This window comes from Phoxinus phoxinus, assembly GCF_949152265.1.
Source record: "Phoxinus phoxinus genome assembly, chromosome: 7".
Lineage (NCBI taxonomy): Eukaryota > Metazoa > Chordata > Actinopteri > Cypriniformes > Leuciscidae > Phoxinus > Phoxinus phoxinus.
Genome location: NC_136882.1, coordinates 16,491,263 through 16,510,641, shown reverse-complemented (window position 1 = coordinate 16,510,641; position 19,379 = coordinate 16,491,263). Strand labels below are relative to the sequence as shown.

Here is a 19,379-nt window from a genome sequence, read left to right as displayed (position 1 = left end):
TTTTCACTGATCCTCTGATCCAATGATGCACTGATCCAATCAATTCCTGATGAGTAAAACAAGTTCTGCCCTACTTTATTTATTTTTTTCAAATGAAATATTCAATTTCATTCTAAATTGGATTATTAAGGATGTAAAACGAATGCCTAAGAAAGTTACAGCTAAAATCCAATCAAATCAACCCTGAATGCTTACTAAAAGTCTTGAAGCGGAAAATGTTTTTGCAGAAAAGATTTGAAAAAGTTTGGACGGAGTGATTTTAAAGAATCAACAAATTGACAAACAAATTGTTGAACTAATGATTCGCTATCTGCTACTGCTAGTCAAGGGCAGCTGGTGTTAGCAGACAGGACTTTCTTACTCTAGAGGCCTTCTATTTGGGCAAACATTTCAGAAATTTAAATGTATTGTTCATAAAATCAATAAAATCACAGCCAGAGTAAAAATGACACTGGAAATCCACTGTAGGAAGACAGATGAGGTACATAAAACTGGCCATTGCTCTGGGCGGCTCTGAAGTCACACTCATGCCGTTATGAAACCATGCGCTGTAATTGCTGTGTTCAATTGCTGTGTAATGTACCAGCCCTGTGTAAAAACAGTAGCCAGTCTACATGACCTTTCTGAGCTAAAGACAGAACATGAAAACTGTCTCGCTCCCACCCGAGCTACACCCATCACATATCCGTCACTGGACCGCACTTTTCCATTAAATAGTTCCTGGACTGAAGTACACTGAGCACTTAGTGTTTCACAAGCAAATTCTGGAACGCACTTCAAAGGGTTGTGTGATTATTCATGGCTACTATACAGTATGTGGAGGATGTTATTAAATACTCCATGAAATCAATATTTTGTGGCTTTTAATACATATGTGCTAGCTTTGAGGTCATCTGTATACTTGTGTACTCCTTAAAGTTGATCAAATTAATGTTTGTCTATTTAAAGTTAAGCAATACTTTCTATTTCAGACCAAAAATATTGATGATTTACATTTTAACTGTGAACAGGCTATAATCAACCAATCAACCAACCCACCAACCAACCAACCAATCGCCCTGGCATTTAATAAATATGCCCTGCTCAAACCTTTTGTTTCAATTGGAAATATATCAACACACACTCTAAAAAATGCTGGTAATTTTGAGTCAAATATGGACATACCCAGCCGTTGCGTTAAATTTTTAAATTACATTTTTAACCCAACGTTTGTGGTTTGTCCATATGACCAAAATTGTGTTGAAACAACCCAGCATTTTTTAGAGTGCAGGAAGAAAAACATGTTTTTTTTTATTAATAAATGTCATGTTTTTTTTAAATAAATGCACACACAAGCTCAATATCTGTAAACAAAATGAAGTGCCAAATCAACCGAACTCTTTGATCATACATTAATTCAGTATGTTAATCAGGATTCAGTATAAGAAAAACATATCCTCTTTGAAGATGTGGAGTTTATTTTCCAACGGGATGCACTGGATTAGATGTTTATAAAATTAAAGTCAGAGTCAAATAATATCTCAGCGGCACCACAAAGTCTCCATTGTTTATTACATCCAGAACCAAGTCATCCAATCACAAAGCAACATCCGAAGCTCAACACAAAACCTTATAGTGACCAGACAGATAGTGGAGCTGACCAGGAAGAAAGTGAACAAATCAATCAATTTGTCACACAGTACAAGTTAAAATGTTTTTATGCTAAGTGCAAAACTTGCAGTGCAAAGCAGAAATATGTGACGTCGCCGCTTTCACAATGAAGGCATAAAGAAACCCATAATGTGTCAATTAATTCGGTCCGGGACTTTGACTCTTAACTAGTTACAGGTTTAAATTTGTTGCAGACTTGCACAGATGGCACTATTTTCTACATAAAAGCAAGAATTTTAGTGCTCCTTTCCTGGAATGAAGAACACTAAATCCTCCGTGCAGTTCCCTTCTCACTGCTCTCATTATTGTGAAACTATCGTCAATGTTTCCCAACATGAAGCCACTGCAGAGTTCCGGAGTCTGAACCAAAATAACCTTGAGTTAATAGGAGACGTGTATTTTCTCAGTCAGATCTGCCATGCTTCTGTTGCCTGTCATTTCCGCATCCCAGACCAGGATAAACAAAGAGCCATCCAATTCTCTCCCTGGTCAAGCGCCTCTGTGAGGCTAATGGGAGACCATGGTCCAACCTCATGAAGTCATAAACACACACACAAATCATTTAACAGCATCTTCACACGCGAACGAACAGCAACAAAACTTGACATGAGGCTATAATTTGGTTTAAAAGATAATAGATCCATGATATTGTACAGATGATAAATGCCCATTTATTTGGTTTGTTTGGGAGGGAGCAAGTGGTTCATTTGCCCAAAAATATGAAAACAATGAAAAGAGGACGATCCTTTCAAACAGAAGCTATGGAGAGATGAAAAGATGAAAAGAGGTTGTTTCCTGTGTCTCCACAAGCAGGATGCAGGTCATTAATCAATGGTGTGTGTGTGTGTGTGTGTGTGTGTGTGTGTGTGTGTGTGTGTGTGTGTGTGTGTGTGTGTGTGTGTGTGTGTGTGTGTGTGTGTGTGTGTGTGTGTGTGTGTGTGTGTGTGTGTGTGTGTGTGTGTGTGATACTGTTGACTTGTAGATAGTCTAAATCGCCAATTTTTGCCTGTACAGAGAACGATTTTACTTCACCAGAAAATCAATACAGTAATAACTATACAGGGATTTTCAGAAATTTGTTCCTAATGCTTCAAATTATGGCTGCACGATACTGAATAAAAATGTGATATGCGATAACATGTTAAATGTGATATCCAAAATGGGATACGATATTGCTTTAAGTGTGTAAAATCAATTTAAAGTAGATTTAAAAATATTTAAAACTGAAAATGATATAACTAATATACATGTTTCACATTCTTTCTGGGAAAAGAAAGCTTTTTACAACTTCTGAAAGTGAACAGCAGTGTTTTAGCATTACATAAAAAGTAATGTCACAAATCTGAAATATCAACAACTATTTACTAAACTTGGTAATATATAGTTATTATATCAACCTGAAAACTTGACATCAAGAACATGCAGATAAACAAGAACACCTTAAACCAGGAGTGGACGGTTAATTATTTTTGTTATTTTAATTTATCTTTATCTTTTAAAAAAAATGCATAAATATTAAATTAAATGTAAATTCATGGTATCAAACAAAACAAACGTGAATGATGACGAATGACTAAACACTATATTTGAACTACACACAAAACATCTTTGTTTATGGTGGTGGGGTTGACAACCAATTATGTTTGGTTATTATACCATATATGAACCAAATATGTAATTTATTCCTGTGATGACAAAGCTGAATTTTCAGCATCATTCCTCCAGTCTTCAGTGTCACATGATCCTTCAGAAATCATTCTAATATGCTGATTTGCCTGCTCATGTAACATTTCTTATTATTATTAATGTTGAAAGCAGTTGTGTAAAAAAAATTACAGGATTTGTTGATGAATAGAAAGTTGAAGACCTCAAGTCTCTGGATGTTGCGGGGCTGTCTTGGCTGACACGCCTCTGCAGCATCGCGTGGCGGTCGGGGACAGTACCCCTGGGATGGCAGACTGGGGTGGTGGTCCCTCTTTTTAAGAAGGGGGACCGGAGAGTGTGTTCCAACTACAGGGGGATCACACTTCTCAGCCTCCCTGGGAAAGTCTATGCTAGGGTACTGGAGAGGAGATTACGGCCGATAGTAGAACCTCGGATTCAGGAGGAACAGTGCGGTTTTCGTCCCGGCCGTGGAACACTGGACCAGCTCTATACCCTCTACAGGGTGCTGGAGGGTTCATGGGAGTTTGCCCAACCAATCCACATGTGTTTTGTGGATTTGGAGAAGGCATTCGACTGTGTCCCTCGAGGCGGCCTGTGGAGGGTGCTCCGGGAGTATGGGGTCCGGGGTCCTTTGCTAAGGGCTGTCCGGTCCCTATACGACCGGAGCAGGAGCTTGGTTCGCATTGCCGGCAGTAAGTCAGACTTCTTCCCGGTGCATGTTGGACTTCGGCAGGGCTGCCCTTTGTCGCCGGTTCTGTTCATAATATTTATGGACAGAATTTCTAGGCGCAGCCAGGGGCCGGAGGGTGTCAGGTTCGGGGACCACACGATTTCGTCTCTGCTCTTTGCGGATGATGTTGTCGTGTTGGCCCCTACAGACCAGGACCTTCAGCATGCACTGGGACGGTTTGCAGCCGAGTGTGAAGCGGCTGGGATGAGAATCAGCACCTCCAAATCCGAGGCCATGGTCCTCAGTCGGAAAAGGGTGGCTTGCTCACTTCAGGTTGGTGGAGAGTTCCTGCCTCAAGTGGAGGAGTTCAAGTATCTTGGGGTCTTGTTCACGAGTGAGGGAAGGATGGAACGGGAGATTGACAGACGGATCGGTGCAGCTTCCGCAGTAATGCGGTCGATGTACCGGTCTGTCGTGGTGAAGAAAGAGCTGAGCCGCAAGGCGAAGCTCTCGATTTACCGGTCAATCTACGTTCCTACTCTCACCTATGGTCATGAGCTTTGGGTCATGACCGAAAGGACAAGATCCCGGATACAGGCGGCCGAAATGAGCTTTCTCCGCAGGGTGGCTGGGCGATCCCTTAGAGATAGGGTGAGGAGCTCGGTCACTCGGGAGGAGCTCAGAGTAGAGCCGCTGCTCCTCCACATCGAGAGGGGTCAGCTGAGGTGGCTTGGGCATCTGTTCCGGATGCCTCCTGGACGCCTTCCCGGGAAGGTGTTCCGGGCACGTCCCACCGGGAGGAGACCCCGGGGAAGACCTAGGACACGCTGGAGAGACTATGTCTCTCGGCTGGCCTGGGAACGCCTCGGTGTCCCCCCGGAAGAGCTAGAGGAAGTGGCTAGGGAAAGGGAAGTCTGGGCATCTCTGCTTAGACTGCTGCCCCCGCGACCCGGCCCCGGATAAGCGGAAGAAGATGGATGGATGGATTTTTAATCATAGTTCCGCCCCATGATCTCAAATAGGGACCCACGTGTCAGTCCTATTGGGCAGAACCTATTCTAATCAATATTCACAGCTACAACCACCCTTGTAACACAAATATCAATCCCACCTTATTGAAATAAACAAAAAATCCTGAAAAACATATGGTGTAGATACTAAATATGGGAATCCACTGGACTGGCCACAGTTTGTGGTGTCTGGCTGTAGAACAGCTGCCTGCCCATGACCAAATGAAACACTGGAACCAAAGCTAGGCTAAGTATTCCAACCATTTGTCTCGTCAATCACGTGGTCAGTTCACATTAGTAAGAGAGCTCTGGGTTAAGAGGAGGAGGAAAAAGAAAAAAGGTCCTAACATCCTGCAACGGAGTGACAAAGCATCACTAATGTCATCATTCACGCACAACTGAGTGCTGTAAACGGGAGACATGCATAGAGACTCCCTACGCGGGCTTGGCAACACACACAATGGGACAGTCTTCACACACAGCTCTGCCAATTAGAAGCAGGAGGGGAAAGAGCAGAGGATCCTAAACCAACTCCAAATGAACAAATTAGTTTGCAGATTAGATTAGCCTTCCTGCAATCGCGATATAGAGGTTAGATGCACATGCAAGCTCAGATCAGTTCAACTCATCGAACTGATCATTACGTGCTTAAATCGCAGCCAAAAGGACCAAGCAAGATTTTTTAGAAAGGATGCAAACTGAAATATTAAATGGAACTCTTTATGCAAGCATTATGCAAGACATGCAGCCTCATAGGCCTATATGCTCATGTCTAGAAGCCCCTTTATACATCTCAAGACCCAGAAGGGTGTGGCGACTGCCAACGACACATACTGGCGAATCCCCAGACGTCACAACCAGCACAGATGCTCCAGTTTTCCAATCCCAGCTGCACGGTAACAGGGTCACACCTGATAATGCACACGAAAGACAAACAAGTGCTTACCAAACCTTACCAAACCGAAACACAGGAAGTCACTCTTTAGGTTCACTAACTATAAAGTCACAAATTGTCCACCACAAAGTGAAGCAGGAGGAGCCATACCAAAACCATAGCTAAGCCTCTCTAACGTCAAGGCCATATATTTAACCTCTGGGATACGGCTGGGCTAAGGCATAAACTCTAGCTGAGATAAAAGGGGGCAACACTGTCTGCCCCGGGGCACTTAGAGATACGAGGGGCTCTAATTGAGTGAGGGTACAGAGACAGTCTGATGCTACCATTAAATTTAATGAGTAAGAAGAAAGACGGGTTTCCGCAGTGGACAGTGAATACAATTATAGATGACAATTCTGGTGCAGGACAGTCCAGCTGAGACTCCATTTACACACAGCAGGGGGGTTTGTGTTCATCCACAGAGACATAATGCGCCACACTATGAATCAATACTGTGGCCCATTCTCTTTTCAAGTAAACCCACAGGCATTGAACATGGGCCAAGCTGGCAGAAGTGCCCATGCACACATCACAATGACCTGCAGTTCATCGACAGCAACGCTGAGCCTAATTTTAAGTTCATGCAAAAATGGCCCAGAGCTGGTCAGAACTGTTTTCAAATGTAGATCACTTGCCATGCTACACTGGACACATTTAATACGGTTAAAAGATGTAGAGGGCTTTCATTTGCAGCATGAAAGCAACCGGAACAGTGTAAATGTATACATTTATTGGAAAAAAAATGTATATTATATTATATTATATTATAATGCACATGCAGGAAGGTGAGAGACATTGAGTTGGAAGATAAAAGCACACCACAATCCTCCATTACGTGCTTTCCTGTGGGTGTACTGACATCATTCCATCACATCCTGTACCCACTTGCTCTTTTCTTATCTCCAAGAATCCAGTACTATCTGAACAGTCAGTTTGTATGGCGCTGAAAGGTCAAGGTGGAACAGAATTCAGTAGAATAAGTCAGCTAAGGTCAACAGCACTTCAGGATCTGCATTTGAAAGAGCTCCCGAGTCAGCCAAAGGCCATTCTTCCACATAAAAACAAAGATCCTGGTTTGTACATGTTATGAATAGATCAAAAATATCACACCCTCTCCAGAGAGCCGCATAATAGGCAGACACACCGACTGGCCCTTGAAAATGAGACATTTGGATACACTGCCCACCATTTAGCCTAGAGATCCTGGAGATCCTCCATTGTTTCAGGCCTTAGTGCCCCGTAAATGGCACTATCCATGAAAAGAGTACAAAATAGAATTCTATTTTCAAAATAGAACTATTTTTCAACAATGGGGTTTGTGAAAAGAAAGAGGTAATTCAATTTGAGAAAATGTTCATCCATTTCAGGAAGTCAAACTAAATAGCTTTTTTATCCATTTTATATGGTAATGATATAGTGTAAAAAAAAGTTCCCGATTTAGCCTAAATGAAGTTGTCACTCAGTAGAGACAAGCTAGTTTGGGAACCTGACTGTGTTGGTTTATTACGGTTACATTTATAAACGTACATAAATTATAAGAAAAATATTTTTGGTCTTTGGTATTCTTGGTGTTTTTTTATTTATTTTTTGCTTACAGTAACTTTGCAACAATATTGGTTCAAATATATTTTCTACAATGAACTGAATGTCAATTCAACAAATTACGTACAATTATGACAATGTTTATTTTAACTGTTAAATCAACAAAGAAAGAGCAAGATTTCTTAAGATTGTGATTGTTTTTTAACCTTTCTCATCTTAAGAGGTTCCAGAAAGATTTATGTTAATTGTGAATTTGTGTATTGATTTGTGACGTGAATTTAATATTCATCTCAATACGTGACCCTGGACCACTGGTCTTATGGGTAAATTTTTTAAAATGGAGATTTATATTAATCTGAAAGCTGAACAAATAAGCTTTCCATTGATGTATGGTTTGTTAGGATAGGACAATATTTTGGCCGAGATACAACTATTTGAAAATCTGGAATCTGAGGGTGCAAAAAAATCTAAATATTGAGAAAATAGCCTTTAAAGTTGTCCATTTATGTTCACGATTGTGTTACATTCACTCATAAAAATATTTTTTTTATATATTTAAGGTAGGTAATTTACAAAATATCTTCATGGATCATGATATTTACTTAATATCGTAATGATTTTTGGCATAAAAGAAAAATTGATAATTTTGACCCATACAATGTTTTGTTGGCTATTGCCACAAATAAACTCGTGCGACTTATGACTGTTTTTGTGGTCATCGTTCACATATTAGAAATTTAATCTAAGGTCCTTTTCCAAAGTTTTCAAGCATTTGTTGCATAAAAAAATAATAATCAGCTAACACTTTACAACAAGGTTTCATTTGTTAACATTAGTTAATGCATTAACTATACAATTATATACAACTACATTTGTTCAGCATTTATTATCCTTGTTAATGTTACTTAAAAATATATATATTTTCATGTTAGTTCACAGTGCATTAACTCATGTTAACAAACACAATTTTTGATATTTAAAATGTATTAGTAAATGTTGAGATAAATATTAACTAATTTTAATAAAAGCTGTAAAATTATAGTTCTTTTTTAGTTCATGTTGTCTAATGTAGGTAACTAATGTTAATAAATGAAACCCTGTAAAGTTAACAAAATGTAGTGCCAGATAGAGCGATCGACGCGACTGGGTCGTGTCAGCGTTACGTAGCAGCTGAACTCAAGGGCTGCTATAACAGACGCCAAAAACAGCACACAGTAGGACAGTACGGCTGCCCGGGAGCAGCACATACTTTCAGATTCTATTTCCATCTAAACCTAAACAATTAGAAACGCAACACCTTTGCACAAGCTGTGTGGGACGCTGCTTCTTCGGCATCTGAGGAACTAAAAACATCTCAGCTTTTCTTCAAGGCTACTGACATTGATTTTGTACTCCTCTGACAGCCTTTACCAGTGAGTCATGTAATTACACACACACAAAAAAAATTAATATATCTTTCTACATCATGGAAAAGTGCAGTTTAAGTAATTTTACATAATTTCCACTAAGCACGATACATCTTGTTCCTCAGACAACTGGTCCAGACACCTAACACAGAGCCAAACTCCAACGCTCTTTCCCTCCACCTCACTGATGGGGAAAACGACACTTTGTGTAATTATTGTTCTAGGAAACATGAGACTAAAGTCTTTGCTCGTGCAGTGGTGGGGCCCCGAGGTCCTCTCCCACTGTCCCCTCTCATTAGCCCTGAGCTAAAGCAGGCGCTCTGGAGATGACCACACTTCTGCGACTCCCTCTGAGATCAGACGTGAAGAGGCACCAAGTGAGAGGGTGGACGGAGGAAAGAAGCACTGAGGTTTCCTCCAGGCGGGGTTCGAGGGGTTAATGATAGCGTGTGGAATGTACGGCAGGCGGCAGGTCTCAGACCTGATAACAGGGCAGACGACACACAGGGATGTAATTCAGGAACATCAGAGTCCCAGAGGAGAGACTGTGTACTGTTTCCATACATCCCCACATGCTTTCACTTTTCAAACGGAATAACCAATGCAGACGGACTCTGTGGCGAACACAGGACGATCCGAGGCTTAAAGCAGCGTTATTTGAGATTTGGCTAACTTCTGGGAGGTTTTAAGGGTTGCGTCTGTCCACGGACGTTATGTTCCTTTCAAAACACGCATCGCGTGTCTATGGAAATATTCAGAGTGTTATTGAAAAGTACAAGGAATGTTTAAAGGAAAAGTCAGTCACACACGTGGGATGAGAAAGGTCATAACTTTGTCAAGTTCGTTGTTACAACCCCATTTCCAGAAAAGTTGGGACTTGCAATAAAATAAAGAATCTGTGATTTGGATTGTCTATTTTGGAGTGTGTTCCAGACATCAAAATCTAAATTAGTTTTTATGTACAAAACACAAAATTGAGTTGGAAATCTTTTCTTTGTACATTTTGTCAGTTAAATAAAGTTTCAAGAGAATTAACCAACCACAGATTCTTGATTTCATTGCATTTTACAACATGCCACAACTTTTCTCAAAATGAAATATAATATTCTACTTCTGTTTCATAAAGAACATTGACGTTAAAGATCACGTGTGTGATTTCTGAACAACTAATGTCATCAAATTAAATTGTAATAGTTTATGATTTTACAGGAAATCAAGCTATGGTGTTGTTATTATTACGCATAGTTAGGCATGCACCAATAGTAAAGTTATGATGAGATGATGGCCGATATTCTATATGTTTTTGTCTAAAAAAAATATGACACTAAAACTAAAACAGTTTAAAATACTTTGAATTTAGGCGGTATAAAAAAGGATGAAACATGGAAAAAAGAATGAAAAATGGATATTCATTTGAGACTTGGCAGCCAAAAACAATGTTAATGTATTATGCACAATTAATATGTGGTTATCAGCATATATTAGAGATTTCTTTTGTATTTTATATATATATATATATATAGGCTATATACTGTATATAGTTGTAATCGTTGTAATCAGGTTTATTGGCAAAATGTACAGACATCCAAGGGAAACTACATGAAACATTTGTTGTGTTATTTCAATTACTTTTGTTTAATTTGTTCATAGCAAACAGCTGAAAGTCTGTAAATGTTTACAATAAACCTGATTTGCAATGGATGTCAAATAATATACACTGTATAAGATTGGAAATAAATGTCTAATATATATGTTGATAACCACATAATAATCGTGCATCCTTACATACAGCAGTCCATCACTTGAGATATTTTGGCAAACAAACAAAATCATTCAATCAGCCAGCTGCTTTTAGTGCTATAAGCTTACCTTTGGTTCTGTGGCAGTGCCAAGCTGATTTCTGAGGAGAAAAGGTCCTCAATCAATCTGTGAAACAGAAAAAACTAATTAATTTGGATTCTTAATTATAAAGTTGCCCTGGCCCATTGTTCACTTAAATCAAATAACTACAAACCAGTCCACTTTAACCATCAGATCTGCAGGTTAAGAATACATTATGCAGCTTCTGGACCTGGAGTGACAATGCAGCCCTGGCGACATTGCAGAGTCAAAGGGAAGGATAAATGCAGCCAAGCAATCTGATATGACCACAACGGACTGGCAAAAAGGTTGTTTATTGCAACATGGCGCTTGTGGTCATGAAGACAGAACCTGAGCTGTTCAAAATGCTTCAATATTCCAACCCCAAGATTCAATTCATGCATAATGCACATATAATGCAAGCACAGTAGTTGTAGTACCATAAGATAAAAGCTCTTACAGAATACAATTTTAAGCAAATTGAAATCAACCGATTGATCCCGTTAAAGTCGTCTATGAGATCACAAGATGATGTTGACATGGGGATGGTTTCTAATTTAAAGCAGAAAACCGCATAACATGTCATTAACTCTTTTCATCATCCGGATTTAAGTTAAAACATATGTATTTAGCTATATGTATAAGGGAAAGATTATATTTAAGATGACAAATGAGTTATGGTTTTAAAAGTAATGGTTTTAATAGAACAAATATTTACTGTAGTCTCCCAAATAAAGGCATAGTTCACCCAAAAATGAAAATTCTCTCAGTTTAATCCCCCTCAAGCTATCCATGATATACAGTATATGACTTTTAGGAAGATTTGTAGGGAAATAATCATGTCATGAATGGGTGCCGCTCTGTTGACGCTGTGACGTTAATCCATATGACCCCAGTGGATGAACCAATGTCTTTCAGAAGCAAATTGATAAATGTGTTTAAGAAAAATACTAATGTTTTTAACTTTAAATATAAATCAATGCTTACAGTATTACTGTCATGCGAGCAATCATGAGAGGGACGTTGTGTGTCACTTGACGTAATTGTATTGTGAAGCTTCAGAAGACATTGATTCGTCCATTGGGGTCATATGGATCACCGTCACTATCGCTGTGTGTGGTTTTTCAAGAGTGCCACCCATTCAATGGCATTATAGGGACTCACAGAGAGTGATTACTTTCCTAAAAATATGTTTATCTGAAAGAAAGTCATGTGTGAATAAACAATAATAGATTTTTTTATATTTTTGGGCGATCTCTCCCTTTAACATTGCACAATAAAACAAACTAATTTTACAAAAAATAAGAAATAAGTTATTTAAAACTGTTTTAGATAGAGGGACGGTAATCTGTTAGACCAAAGGTTTTACTTATTTTCTACTTTGGTCATCAGGTATTTAATACCAAATCTATAAAGAATAGCAGCACTCAACAAATCCAATTTCGTGTGCATAAATTACTCTTGTAACAAACATTCATTCTCAAACGAGGAACAAATAACATTTTAACCTTAACAGTTTGACATATACAAAAACAAAGATGAAAATAACTTTGCAATTATTTAAATGAATAAAAAATTAATAAAATAACCTATTAAATGTTGAAATGAATAAATAAATAAGATTTATTGTTGCAGACTAATGCTAATTTTGTCAAAAAAGCATTAAAAAGTATATGTAGCATGTCATTATTTGACACTTTAAATATAGAGGAACATGCGAGTTATATAGGAAGTATAGCATGTCACACTGCCGGACACTGCTGCCATTGCTTGGCATTTCATGTCAACGGCCCAACTACTGTAAGCAGGGCTGAGGAGCTAAGGCACAGACTGTAACACCTCAGATCTGTTTAAAACAAATCCTGTATATTCCCTATAAGGTATACCAATGGATAAATATTATTAAAAAATTATAACATTTAAATGGTGCAAGAGACCATAATGACCCTAAAAGGTTATTGTTACCATTAGATTAAGCTTTAGTGCCTCACATACTCCAGAAATGAAGTTGAGTCAAATCAACACCACTCCACTATAAATAAACAGTCAACTGTAGTGGTGTGTGTGGGTCAGTGGGTTAGGCTATTTATACATACAGTGGGGCTGAAATGCTTTGATAGACTCTCACACACCCTTCTTCATGTCTGCTACACAGCTGTTCACTACACAACTGTTCTGGTTGAACTACAAAAAAAAGACTAACTGCCTCTGTTAACTACTTCCCCAAGTATTTATACATTCATCTTCCCCCCCCCCAAAAAAAACTAAACATAATGAAATATGCCATAAAAACAAACCTTAAGTTAAGCCAATCTAAAACACTCACCAATTCACAAACACACTTTCTGCGCACCCAGTGAAGAAAATCACAACCATTTGCAATTCAAATTCAAGGATCCGCTCTCAGCGGCAGGAAGCAACATAAAGCCTAATGTTATGAGCTAGTTACATCTCGTTCATACTGATGGCAAGAGAAACAAAAGAGTGATTATCATCACTGTGACCTCCTCCACCAGTGGCCCGCATCCTTCTGCCCATGCAGACGAAAACTGATACACTTCCCTTTTCTAATGATTAACAGCTGAGCAAGAGAGAGATATGATGATGCTAGGAGGACAAGAGCTGCAGAGCACCATTGCAGTGCACAGTTGCAGGTCTGACTGGCAATGAAGGGTTGTGCGTGCCGCAGGACATCAGAGAGGAGCAACAGAGCTGTCGTACAGCATCAACGCAAGCAGTGAATACACACACTGACCTAATACTGCCTCACCATTTACACGCGACCGCACTAGTGAAAGGATGTCGTGCCATAGGCTGGTCTCATTCTGAAAAAGAGAAAGACAAGCGATATATCGGCCTATACAGATATGTTCATTTTGGATTGTTATCGAATATCAAATAAATAAAAAAAATTTCCAGTGAGTAGAAGTGTAATGCTATCACATCTTTAATGTAGAGTAGCACGATTCTGGATAAATTGAGAATCATGATTTTTTTTTTTTTACAAATCACGATTCTCCCCATGATTCTTAACACAACTAAACAAAATAACATGTAATTTACTAAAGGTTCTGACAAATGTTAATTGCTGCATTCTATTTAAAATGTTTAATTAATCTGTATGAAATTATTTTAAATCGGCTTGAATGAATGGTGGTGGCGACAAGTGTATCACTATTTGACAAATTGTATCGCTATTTGACAAATTGTATCGCTATTTGAATGCTGTTACATCAAAAAAAGTTGATTTGCTATTTTGATCGCTACCGTAGACATCAGCGTTTAGCCTAGGCCTATATCCGATTCCGAACTATAAACTTTTATCCAAGTTCTTAAAAATAACAATACTGTGTGGTTAAAAAGACTGTTTGTGAAGCTGTTAATACAGACATAAAATACATATTGTGCATAATGCTACATTATAAAAATTTTTTTGATTAAATAACTGAAAGTAGTGAGGTTACTCTATTTACATACAAAGCATAATTTTGATATGCACCGTTTAAACAGAAGTCACTTTCAAACCAAGAAGCTTTCTCTTAGTCAACACTGCAAATTCGCATGGCCAACAAATTGGTGTGTGGAAATCTTTCCCTCTCATGCGAAATTCCAAATTGCACAGATTCCTATTGAAATAACTATGAAAACCATCTTCAACTATCTGGCATAAGTATTGCTGCTCCCATGATGCGACCTGACCATGTAAAATAAGAGTATTCATCTCATGCAAGTGTGTATCATTTTAACATTTTTAAAATAAAGGTAGTATCCGTGTAATACCCAACACACCTGCAATTCATAATTATTTTAGGTTTTGGCAAATTCTTATGAATTCGTACAAAATTTTTAAATTTTCTCATGAGATCCGGGTTGGTGATTAATAAATAAAAAAACACGACAGCAACATTCTAAAGACTGATATTTGATAAACAGTCACGGCAGCTTATACCAGGTGATGCTTCCCTGTTTTCTTTCACAGATGAAGCAGGCAGCTGTGTGTATTTGTTGTATTAATGTTTGTGTGTATCTGCATGCACGTCTCTGGCCCTACAGCTCTCATTTCAAAGTCAGAGCTGTAAAGAGGAAGCCCCGCTCCCCCCTCCGGACAGACACAGATTAAAAGAGGAACGGAGGGAGCTACTGACAGCCTCTGACTGCAGCGCCAGGAGCTTTAGTGTGTCACCTGTCTCTTCAGCCTCCAGGCCTACGTTTGGAATTGAAATAATTAACCTGGCAGAGTCTGTGAGCTGCTGGTGGTGTGGAGGGATGCAGCGGAGACCGAGAGTCATTATTAGGTCAATAGGACTCGTAGAAGGAATGGACCAGAGGCCATACTATGGCTTTGATGGGTGTTTAAACGATGAAAGCCACTGCACTCTCTCTCTCTCTCTCTTTCTCTCTCTCTGAAGCCTCAGAGAAGAACTACCATCACCCATTCAAGAAAACACTCTTAAGCATCATAGCTAGTGGTGGTAATGAGAAGTCAAGCAGTTCACAAGAGAGAAAATAGAGCACTGCAAGTAGTAGGCAATCCACTGCTTTTCAATGTACAATCTATGGCATTTCAGCCAGCAATGTTTTAAAACAGAGGATTGTATATGCAATCCCAAAAACTATTTCCATGAGACACAATGTAAACTGTATTTTAAGTGCTTCAAGCGATCCACCTTTTTTTAATCTAAGCACGTTCTTAGATAGGTCACTCTATGACAAAACAGAGGGCAGAATAACTCATTAGCGCTTTTTGCTAAGGCAATTACTCATACTTATTTTTGGAAACCCCAAACTCTAAGTATTAAACACAAAATGTCTGACCTAGTTTGCGGTCAGTAAGATTTTTTTTTATTATTGGAAAAAAGAAGAAGAATACTTTAATTCAGCAAAGATGGCTTCCACAAAAATATTAAGCAGAACAACCGTTTTCAGTATCGATATTATTAAGAAATGTTTCTTGAGCAGCAAATCAGCATATTAAAATGATTTCTGAAGGATCATGTGACACTGAAGAATGGAGTAATGACTCTGAAAATTCAGCTTTGCCATCACAGGAATAAATTACATTTTAAAATATATTCAAAAAGTAAAGTTATTTGAAATTGTAATAATATTTCACAATATTGCTGTTTTTACTGTATTTTTCATCAAATAAATGCAGCCTTGGTGACTGGTGAGCATAACCGTATTCTCTCAAAAACATCTTACCGACCCAAACTTTTAAACAGTAGTGTATATATATATATATATATATATATATATATATATATATATATATATATATATATATATATATATAGCTATATATATATATATATATATATATATATATTCTTAAATTATATATATTCTTAAATGGTCAGACTTATGGTTTAAGTCTGGCGGCTGAATGGTAAAATCGGTTTAAATGAATGCAAGTATCTTACATTAGCCACTGACTGAGCATATTATGTGAACATGTGACTCATATAAAGGGTGTGAAAAGGCTCTAGACTCATATGAGACACACAAAGTAAAAAGGAAAGAACGTGGTCCATCTAGACTCTGCAATTTCTCTGGCCAGTGACATAGATGAACATACACACAAAAATATGACTCAACCACCACCCACTACGACCTCCAACAAATCTCACACAAAAGCCTCTCTGTGTGCTTGTCTTTTATGGGAGAGTTATGCTTTGAGTGGCCCAACTCCCATGACCACATGTCAGACGTTTCTACCCAGAGTGTCCTAAACTGGGCCACATGGACAAAAAGACAGACACACCTTCTCTGAGAGTTAGCCAAACCGAGGCGTGCTTTGTGTTAGTGTGACCAATGATGAAAATAGCAGCAGTCAATAAGGATACACAAGAGACAATCGCTTATACGTTAGATCATAGCAGGAAAACACAGCAAGAAGAATGAGTGTTAAAATGGAGCTGGTGGAGAAACAACACAAAGCAGGAACAATATTGGTTGCAGCCATTTCCTCCAATACAAAAATAGAACCGTATCCGGAGTTTCGAAGGGATTTTAGAAGAAAGTAGCCAACATGTACAAACGGGAAGAGTTTCTAATGTGCATCAGCAGAATGTTTCGGTATCAGAGTAAAAACTATTTCATTTTAAATGTCATAAATGTAAAGACTCATAACCAACCAATCCCTCTGGGTGGGAGAGAAAGCATGAGAAGATACCTCATCCATATCGATCTCTCTGCAGGCCGTTGGCCTTTCCCGGAAATGCACTGTGATCTCAGTGCACTGGGATCTGCCGGTAGACATGGGATGGTGGTGTGTGTGTGTGTGAGAGACATTATTCCAAAGCATCTCTCAGATTTAGTCAGCTACATAGTATACCTTACAAACATGTCCACATTTAAACTGTGCACAAAGAGATCTGCAGACAATGTACATTTGTCATTCACATTAAGAACGTCCATTAAGGCCGGGACACACCATGCCGACGGTCAGCTGTCGGGTAAAGTCGGGACATTTTTGAGCGTAGGTTGGCTTAGGTTTTTCAGTGTCTTTCATACCGTTGGCTCCAGTCGAACACGTCTGTTTTTTGGGGCGATTCAGCATGTTGAATTGGCGTCGGGCAATCGGGGAGAGAGAGAACTCTGATTGGCTGTTCAGCTTAGCGAACGACTTAGCGAAATATTTTCATAATAACATGAGCCGACTGGAATGAAGAAAGTGATTGGCATGATTTATATTCAAAATGTTAAGCAAGCCTTGCTTGGTTTAAGGTTTGTATCTGCAGTCCTAGTTTTGGTCTGCCTTTTTGAATGAAAAAAAACTGACTGTTGAGTATTGATACCTGCTGATATAGAGAGGTATTTACTTGCTCGCAGGCGCAGGACGCATTTGCTAGTTGACAGTCGCCTTAAGTCATTTTGGTGTGTTCAAGCGCAGCTTTTTGGCCGAGACGCAGTCGACGAGAGGCAACAACAGTCAGCTTTCTTCGTCACTAGTTCTTTGACGTCGGCTTGGTGTGTCCCAGGCTTTAGAGGGTAATTTTATTTAGCTGTATCAGTCATTATTAAATAATGAATTGTGCATGCATGCTCATTCTCATGTTTTTATATTTAGATTACATTTGCTATCGTCAAACCAGTGTTGTTTTTGTAAACTAAAACTATTAAATATAATTTTCAGTAATTGAAATAAAGCTGAAATAAAATAAAATATAAATATCAGTTGAAAAACTTACTAACGGCAACTAACTGAAATAAAATAAGTTGAAGCACTAAAATTATTTAAATAGAAACAGATACAAATTGAAGCAACATTTTAAAAAGAAATTTAGACATTTAAAAAATGTAAAAAGCTAATAAAATCACATTAAATTATTAATTTAATTTTAAGAAATTTAAATAAAAACTTAAAATATAAAAAAGGTGACACTCATAATTTAATAATACTTGTAATTTTACTAATCATTTTCAGTGTTTTCTTTTCTTTTTTATTTAGACAAAATAAAAATAATGATCAGCTTATTGGTATCGGACATCATTTTAAAAGAGTTTTATCCTCAGCATCATGCACACAAAAAAATATGAATATAGCAATGAAAATGAAAGCAAAACACAATGACAAGCTATTCCATACGAGGGAACGCCTTAGGCAGGAGTGCTGAAGACCCATCATAACTCCACCAGACCTGCTTTGAAATTCTAGCCCAAAAATCCATGAGCCATCTCTACTTTCACACCGCAGTAGCAGTCTTTATCACATTTATACACACAATGGTGTGTGTATGTGTATGTCTGGGTTTAATCGCAGAGGAGCAGATTAGTTTCTGCGCAGTGCGCACCACGGTTGGCGCCACTGGAGGGTCAGAGCGATCCTATTCAGAACACACACATGCTGAGTATTAGAAGCACGCAATGGTGGAAATGTTTCAATGCTGACATGAGCCAAATATGACAACAGTGAACTCTCCCTTTAAGGCTTCGTTGTTGCCATGCATTCTGGGATGGATATATCTGCAAAAGGCATGCTTTAAAATGTACTTTTATAATTTACATTGGGAAGTTGGGAACATGCCTATGATACCCTAAAATGCTGCTTACACAGGCAGCTCACTTGGTGTGATAGAGGATAAAATAACCTTTTCATTGTGCAGCCATCACACTCGCATTAAAGGTGCTGTAGGTGATTCTCTGCAAACACATTTTTTTTGTTATGCTGGTTGAAACTCTTCCCCTAAATATCCTGATAGCAATCACTCTGTTAAGCGGTCTAAATGTATTTTAATATATGTTGTCTGTGGAAGGCGTAGGACCATAGGATGTTCGTTCAATCGTTGCGTTCCGTCCGAACTGTCCTTTAGCATGTGTTCCCTGTCAGTCAATGTGTGTTTGCATACCACTGCGCAGCCCGTTTACGCAGACATAAGTCATCAGCACGTTGAAAACCATAAACTTGCTGCATCTAATTCCGTTTTTTAAGAATTTGTTTACGTTTGGTATAGTAGTACTGTTACTAACTGTACTATAAAGTTTTCTCTAAAATAATAAATATGTCTATGGCAGGGAGGGTGGGATGTACGCTTTTAGTGCTATCAGGCTAAAGTTAGCATTTTCCCAGATGTCCTACTGCACCTTTAACTTTAATAGTAAATGACTAGGTTTGATGACCTATTGTATGACTGAAACTG

The 19,379-nt window shown here is 38.5% G+C and overlaps 1 protein-coding gene across 4 annotated transcripts in view; it reads right to left on the bottom strand.

Moving 5' to 3' along the window:
* Nucleotides 1-19,379, bottom strand: part of raph1a (Ras association (RalGDS/AF-6) and pleckstrin homology domains 1a) — a 79,561-nt gene that overhangs the window by 48,980 nt on the left and 11,202 nt on the right. For 3 of the 4 annotated variants that reach the window (XM_079617534.1, XM_079617537.1, XM_079617536.1), the window contains exon 2: nt 10,750-10,806. The exons of the other annotated variant lie outside the window; for it this stretch is intronic. The gene's annotated coding sequence lies outside the window, so the exon portion shown is untranslated. The remainder of the gene's footprint in view (nt 1-10,749; nt 10,807-19,379) is intronic. 4 annotated transcript variants of the gene reach the window in all.